Consider the following 8,113-nt stretch of genomic DNA (forward strand, 5'->3'; position numbering starts at 1 on the left):
AAAATAGCAGTGATAGATTTTTTTAATGCTGCGAAATGCAGAGATAGAAAATATCTCCTATTGACGCTTTTTGTTAAATACTCTAAAAACTTATTTTAAAATCTGTTCACACACAAATATATCTTGAAAGAAGAATACATTGTACATTGTCATCAATTATTTGAATGATTGCATCATATCGTTACCTGTGTAACATTGTAAACTGCCCAATAGTTTGTCATTTTAAATATTTTGTTTTAATGGCTGAGCAAATTTATATTTTTAGCTTGTTTAACTTATTATTATAACATTATATATTATAATTTTATATATTATATAATTTAATTTTTAACAACTGTGACCAATAATGGCACACATAGTTATTACTTGCTATTGTTTGTTGTATCAACATTTCTATTTTTCTCCATACGCTGATAACCCTAAGTGGCACCAGTGAACAATATAATATATTCACTTATGACTTTTTATATTACACATGGATGGAATGATATGTCAGAAAAAAAATTATACGTACATTATTTATTAATGTGAACAATTGATATATTGCAGGGATGTGTCAACATCATTTTAATTTCACACATGGCGGAAACACTCCGGTAGGTATAGTATAAACAAATAACATAGTACCTAGATGTATATGTTCATTTGGCTCTCACTGTAAGCAGCATTTTTACTTTTATTGTTAAAAAATAGTAATAATGATAGATCAAATTATACACAAGCTAAATGTAATAATACTAAGGCTAGGTACACACTGGCACAATGATTGCACAAAAACCTCCAACCTCCGACATCCAACTGTTTGGTCAGATATCGTGTGAGTGTGTATAGTGACACGATGATCTAAAGTCATCCCAAAGTGCCGATCATCGTTTCATTTGGTTGGTCGTACTGTTTAATATTTTACCACCAATCACTGACCGATCATGTAAAGTGTATGCACTCATGCTTACGATCTTCATAGAGTTTACAGAGTTGTTTTCTTTTCAGCCGATGCTAGAGATGAATGTCCTGGTGAATAAATGTAGAGAGTACTGTAGAAGAAATAATTCATTTGTTCGTTCTGAGACAGAATGTTTCGTTTCAGAGTCACAGAAGCTAACGAAATCCGTTAGGACATGTGGATATCTATAACAAGGCCTTTTAATCAGTGTAACAATAATGAATGAATATTGTGCAGTCATTCTCTAAAGACCAGAGGACCAGATGAAGAGCACAGATCTGAAGGTCAATCGTGTCAGTGTGTATGCATGAATCGCCAGACTGATTGGACCTTCAGTCGTAGGTACAATCGTTTGAAATAACAGGTCGGTTGAAAAATTCTTCAGTGTGCACCTAGCCTAATATATCAGTGAAATTAACAAAACCACGTGCAAAATGAATTTTTATACGATCACTTTGGGGCAGATTCAATTGTCTGAGAGGTGCCGACGGACATCACCATGATGTCTAGCGTCGTGCATTGGAGCCGTACAGATTTACCGCTCATTTTCTTCTCGAATCTCTATGGGAAGTGAGGGAAAATGAGCATAGATTTGAGTAAAATGATCAAGGCGATGTGTCTTTGTGGACTGTTACGGAGACACATTGATGCACCCAATTGAATTCTTCCCCTTGAGTCAGACTTTACCAAACACTAAAAAAAAGTCCCGCTCAGCATGATGATTCATATGTACACACTATATATGTTTTACAAGATTTACCTTCAGATCTGTGCTCTTCATCTGTCATAACCATTGGCTGAAAAGATTGTGAATCTGCACACTCCATAAAGATCGATAGACACTCCGGTTGTGAGTGCATACACACTGTAGGAGAATTGTTCATCGTTGGAGAGTACACACTGATACGTATCGGGCTGAACGGTAATTTATCGTGTGATTGGTCCTATAATTTTCTAAAACCCTGTAGTGTGTACCCAGCCTTAGAGTCCCTTTAATCAAATCTATCTAAAGGAATTGTGACTAGGTTATTTCATCTCGTGCTTATACATTATGTTTATAAACAATAGGAACTGGACAAAGTGCCAAGTTGTGGATGAAATCCCCAGCATTGCAATAGAGAACATCGCAGAGCTAAACCACATTACATATATACGCTGGAAGGTGCATAATGACTGGGTTACACAGGTAAGATACCTCAACCGCCTGATGTCATATTATTATTAGACATTAAATCCTATGAGCAGCAATTACCGCTATCAGTCTCTGTGTGATGTCATCTCATGACCCCAGAATGGACAAGACATATGACTAAATGGAGACAGACCATAATTACAGTGTCATATTTTATACAGCCAATTCAATATATCTGGTATGTAATTCCTTGTAATAGTCTATAAAATGGGGGTCAGGGATGGTAAAATAGAACAATAGGCACATCATACAGAACATTGTATTGATGTCTCTCTTTGCTCATTCTCAGATCAGATATGTGCGATCAATAGAATCAATTATCTCAAGCTCCAATGATGATTACACAGCTCTAATAATAGGTATGTAAAAGACATTGGTATTATACAGTACAGACAGGTATGTCAGAATGCTGTGTCTGGGTTGGACTATATGGATAACTTTTCACACACAATCACAGCGTGTTAATGCAGCTGTGTCATGTAATGTTTATGAAACAGTATTAAGGCCACGCTGAAAATAGTGTACTTAGATAGCCCAGAACAGTGCTATTAAGTCTTATTAAATAACCAAATAAACATCTATTGGCAAAAATGTTTCTACAACCTTGTATCTCTGTACATGAAAACCCAGACCAGATGTGACTAAAAGAAATGTTTCAACCATAAGCAAAGAAATTTAAATACATATTTGTTGATGTATCTCTGTGTATTTCTTTAATGTGTGATTTTCAGAATAGTTTGCTATATGGTTTGTGTTCATTCATTCTACTTTTCACTTAAATGCGAATGACACGTAGAAAATATTCCAGAAATATACCATTTAAAATGTATTTAGATAATCAGTCATCACATAAAAAAATCTATAATTACATTAGCTGTGATGGTAGTTAATTTTTTGATCTGTTTCATGTTTAAGATCTTTCACTTTTGCTGGATTTTGGACAGGTTGTGTGGAGGGAACCAAAAACTTGCAGAAGCGCCTGAAGGACATAATGGAATCTGGCAGCGTGAAAAGCAAGCGCTCTATGATGGCTGGAAATGTTCCTCCCAAGAGAAATATCAGTGATGAATCTGTATTCAAGGTTAAAAGAGGTGTCAAAACCTTTGATTTCTCTAAGGAAGCCAAAATCCTGGTAACGGGAGGACTGGACAGGATTGTTCGTATGTGGAATCCATATGTGCCTGGGTAGGAAGTATGTTCTATGTGCTGATAGTCCTGATGAAGAGTTAGGATTTTTGTATGGCCAATTAAGCACTTAATGTGTTTGTAGTGGGCAAAAGTGCGGAAAAATGCTCTCTACTGTATATAATAGGGCAAGAGCGCTGTATGGGCAAAGCTAGCTTAGGAGAGACCAGTCGGAAGCCAAGTTAAGCATTTAGCATACAGAACATCCTCTGTCAGGTGTGCAGGAGGCACTGGGGAAACAGAGAGACTCCATATTTTAATAAAAGCACTGTGTCATAATTTAAAGTACAACCCACACATAATCTTTAAGTGCATGATTTAAATTAGGACTTTTTACTAATAGAAGGGTCTTCAACCTTTTGATTGGTTTATTGAACCCCTCCTTCCCTAGACTAATGCTCCAGCGATCCTTCTCTTTTTCTGCCCCCCTTCCATTTGCACCATATAGATGTCCCCCACATGTATCTTACTGCTGTTGAAGAGCTGGCTTAAGTCCATGACACTAGTAGAAATGAAAGCGTCAGCCTGATCACAAACTGTTTATCATTTCTACCAGTGCGTTGGACCCCATGGATTTACATCGGCCCCTTAAAACTCTTATACAGTAGTTCTAGTAGATTGGACTACAAGGGCGTAAGTATCAGTATATGTAATGATCATCTGGGGATCACTGCTCTGTGATTGAGAGAGAATGGAATATCAGGGCAGCAACTAACATAAATGGACAGATCAAGTAGGTTGGGAGATTATGCAGAGAGAGGCTATGGCTAATGGACATGGCAAAGATAGCTATAACAACCCAGTGCTAGAGTCACAACAAGTGTCAGGAATCCAGAGCAGACATTCATACAGCATAGGGTCAAAATAAAAATAGGTATGCTGGATACCAGGTGTTGATACAAACATAAACAAGTCACAGAGAGAACAAAGCTTATCGTACAAGGTTGTGTCAAGGATAACACAAGAACGATGAAGGGAAAGATCCTAACAGTGAATCCACTACTGGACAACCAGGTTGATGACCTCAGTACTCTCTTGGGCATAGAGTAGCTGTCCTCCCCTCTGGACATCACTCGGGTACTCGGATGTAACTATAACTGGATAGCACGAGAACTTCGGAACCTGAGCAGGGCATACTTGGGGGATCAGAACAAAGAGACAAGTGAGGTTAGCAACAATACCTGAAGAAAGCAAACATGGTAAACAATAGGACAGGTTAACAAGATTCATCACAGACAGACAGGATAACTGAAGCAACAGACTAAGGCTGAGTACACACTACAGGAAATTTCTCCCGATGCAATATTGTTAATGATTTTACCAAGGACTGAAAAAATAAAAGCCCCAATTCATGTGTACACACTAAACACATTTTACATGATTTGCCATCAGATCTGTGCTCTTCATCTGTCATAACCATCGGCTGAAAAGATGGTGACTCTGCACACTCCATAGAGATCTGTGGATACTGCCGGTTGTGAGTGCATACAGCACACACAGAATTGGAAATTCATAGTTCCATCGTGGAACGAGATGTTTAGTTTGGTTTAAAAATAAAATAAAATGACACAATGTGCTTTGGAATGATAATCGTTCATTGTTGGAGCCCACACACTAATGTGATATCAGGCCAATCGGACGTTTATTGTGTGATTGGACCGATAACCATCTGAAAATCCTGTAGTGTGTACCCAGCCTACAGAGCAGATGGCCACAGAATAGGATTAAGGAAGAACACAGCACGCACATTTTAAAATATGCAAAGTAAGGCAGGACACAACCTCCAGTGCACTTACAGATCTTATATACTTCAGTAGGCTGCAGAGCTCGGTAGGGTGTAGACAGAATAGGAAAATAGGGAGACAGAGATACTAAACCACTTGCTCCAATAGCCTAGAGGCACTGATATACAGAAGTATTGGGTCCAATCCCAGACACATCCATACAGTATAGACAACAGCTGCACAAATCCCTGGAGTCCTTCATTCGTATTGGTGGTAAGGGGGGTAATATGTACCCTTCTCCACCAAAGGTACAAAATCCATTTAAAAAGTCAATGCTGTTTCCTTTTGGTGTGGGTTTATATTTATCCAACTCAGACAATGTTTATTTTCTGTTTGTACCATCTGCTGCAGTTGGCCCACTGGAACACTGCGTGGACACTCCTCACCGATTACCTACTTGCAGATTGCAGATGAGAACACCAAGATTTTCTCAGTGTCTACAGATTGCACTGTGATGGTAACAGGTTTCTGTTGTCCCTTTGCACACTTTTAAAAAAACATGTTATATGAATTATAAGTGTACTGTTGTGTTTACTGATGCATTTCCAACACAACAGTTCATCATTAAGTAAATGCTAACATTCTGTTTCTCAGTCAGTTGACGTGAGCATTAGCCCAATTAGACGTCCTAAGATTATTGGCTTAGTTACATTGTAGTACCAAACATATTTAGTTTGCATGAGTACTGTATGACAGTCTGACCTCTTCATGTCACTATCATTAACAGGTATGGGACATTGAAAATCACACCTGTCTGATCAGTGTAATATCCAAAGCTAGTCAGATCAGAGGAGACATAGCCACATGTTGCTTTTCACATCATCTCAGTGCTCTCTACATAGCAACGGACTCCCTCGCTGTACTGCAGCTGCAAGAAAAGTATGTATCTGCTCAATATACCGTATCATGGCATACAATGATGACAGAATATTTAGTTATGCAATTTGTATTCACTACTTATCACTATGAATCATTGTTATTCCTTTATTGTTGTTTTCAGTAAAGTCTAATGCCAGATACGTACCTTGAAGGCATCAAAGTAAAAAGTATAGTTAGGTCTTGATTTTCCACTTCAATAAAGTTTACTTACTGCAAGTATTTCCTCCGTCCTCCACCACTGATGTTGTCACCTCCATAGCTCTTTGACATTATAATAGAAAGGGAACCTGAAAATGGGCAAAAAGCTCAAATGATGAACATAGCAAGTCAGTTATATAGAAGTTATCTATGACAATGTGTGTGTATGAATCAATCAAACTGCAACATGTAACAAGGATTTATGTTACCTAGGACACTGGGAGGCCATAAGCTCTGGCTTATGAGTAATACAGTGTAGAGAATAACGGCACTCTTGGTATAGACTAAGCTCTACTTATTTATTAAGGATCTTTGGTAGTGGTGGTTTCTAAATGTAGTTCCTTAAGTTTTTTTGTTGCTCAGACTTAAAGCCAAGGTAGTGCTTTCCTAAAACCCATATATTTCACAAGCTGAGAGGAACTAATTTTGCCTCACTTGTCCAAACAAGTGTGGAGAGAAACCCCAATTTTTATTTTATTGGACAGGTGAGAGGTGCTCTTAAATCTACTGAGCTGGTGACAGGTCTTAGTATGTCACACCTATATTCTTTAGGGGATGTTAAGCTCTTGTTATATTTATACACAAAATCTTGGTTCATCCAGAGAGGCACTTGGCAGCAAATGTGTTAGGCTGTGAACATCCACTATATTATAAGTTATTCCCATCAACACTCATGTTTTATGACGCATATATTGAATTGTATATAACCTTCTGACAACTTTAGCAAGAGATTTCAATCATAATATTGTTTTTAGAAAAGTGATTTTAATAAAAGTTTTAGTGTGAGAGAAACATTTCCATCTTTTACTACCGCTCTGAAACGTTATCATTATGACCATTACAAGCAATGTGTGAAACAAACTCACATACTGTAATATTACTTCATCATCTGTATGTGTTTTGTATTGCTCTTACAGTGCCACAAAACATGGGCTCCCATCTGTCTCCCACAATGAGCCTGTCACCAGCTGTCTGTATAACCTGCTCCATGATCAGATCATTAGCTGCTCAGAGGGTTCTGTAAGTAACACTCCTCAGCTAGTCTTAAGGGTGCTGACACCTGGCATTAATTCTCTGGATTGCAATTTATAGAAAACATTTACCTTCATTATTTTTACACTTACATTCCCTTGTGGTTTTACAGTTGAACCTCTGTATCGAAGCTGGGACGTTAGGTATATAATTTTTTTTAAGGTTTTCTTTTATTGTTTGTTTTTGGGGAATCTAGTGTTTATTATTCCTGATTTTGGTGTTTTTCAATGTTAATGGGTAAATTTATCAAGCTGTGAGTTTCTGTAAGTTTGAAAAGTGGAGATGTTGCTTATAGCAATTAATCAGATTCTAGTTATCATATATTTAGTACATTCTACAAAATGACATCTAGAATCTGATTGGTTGCTATAGGCAACATCTCTACTTTTTAAACCTGCCAGAAACTTGCAGCTTGATACATTTACCCCTAAGAGATACATTATCCCATATGAAATATTCAATGCCTACTTTTCTGTTCCTTTTATAGTGGTGTGGTTATAAGTGTGTCAGGTTGATCCCGGATCCTCCAGTACTTTTACCTTACCTTTTTGACCCAGTAGACAAATTGACAGAGTCCCTGGAGAGCATAGCACTTTACAGTATAGGGTTTCTCCCAGAGCTTGTATTTTGCATGTTTTACGAAAATCAAGAAGATTCTGTAAATGCGCAGTTATTTCTATATTTAAATCACTGTATATAAGTTCTCAACCACATTTTGTACATCATAGACCATCTGCACATCTGTCAATGTCTGCAGGTCATAAGGTGGGGCACCTTGTTGATGTTTCATGTTTTGTAAGTGTATATATATATATATATATATATATATATATATATATATATATATATATATATATATATATATAGATTAATCCTTATGTCATGCCCCCTAAAGTAGTA

At 37.2% G+C, this 8,113-nt stretch overlaps 1 long non-coding RNA gene across 1 annotated transcript; it reads left to right on the plus strand.

Annotated features, from left to right (window-relative positions):
- Positions 1-545: 545 nt before the first annotated feature.
- Positions 546-2,496, plus strand: LOC142105639 (uncharacterized). The gene is made up of 3 exons (XR_012679712.1): positions 546-596; positions 2,012-2,129; positions 2,425-2,496. It is a non-coding gene; the product is annotated as an uncharacterized LOC142105639 (long non-coding RNA).
- The last annotated feature ends 5,617 nt before the right edge of the window (positions 2,497-8,113 follow it).

This window comes from Mixophyes fleayi, chromosome 1 (genome assembly GCF_038048845.1).
Source record: "Mixophyes fleayi isolate aMixFle1 chromosome 1, aMixFle1.hap1, whole genome shotgun sequence".
Lineage (NCBI taxonomy): Eukaryota > Metazoa > Chordata > Amphibia > Anura > Limnodynastidae > Mixophyes > Mixophyes fleayi.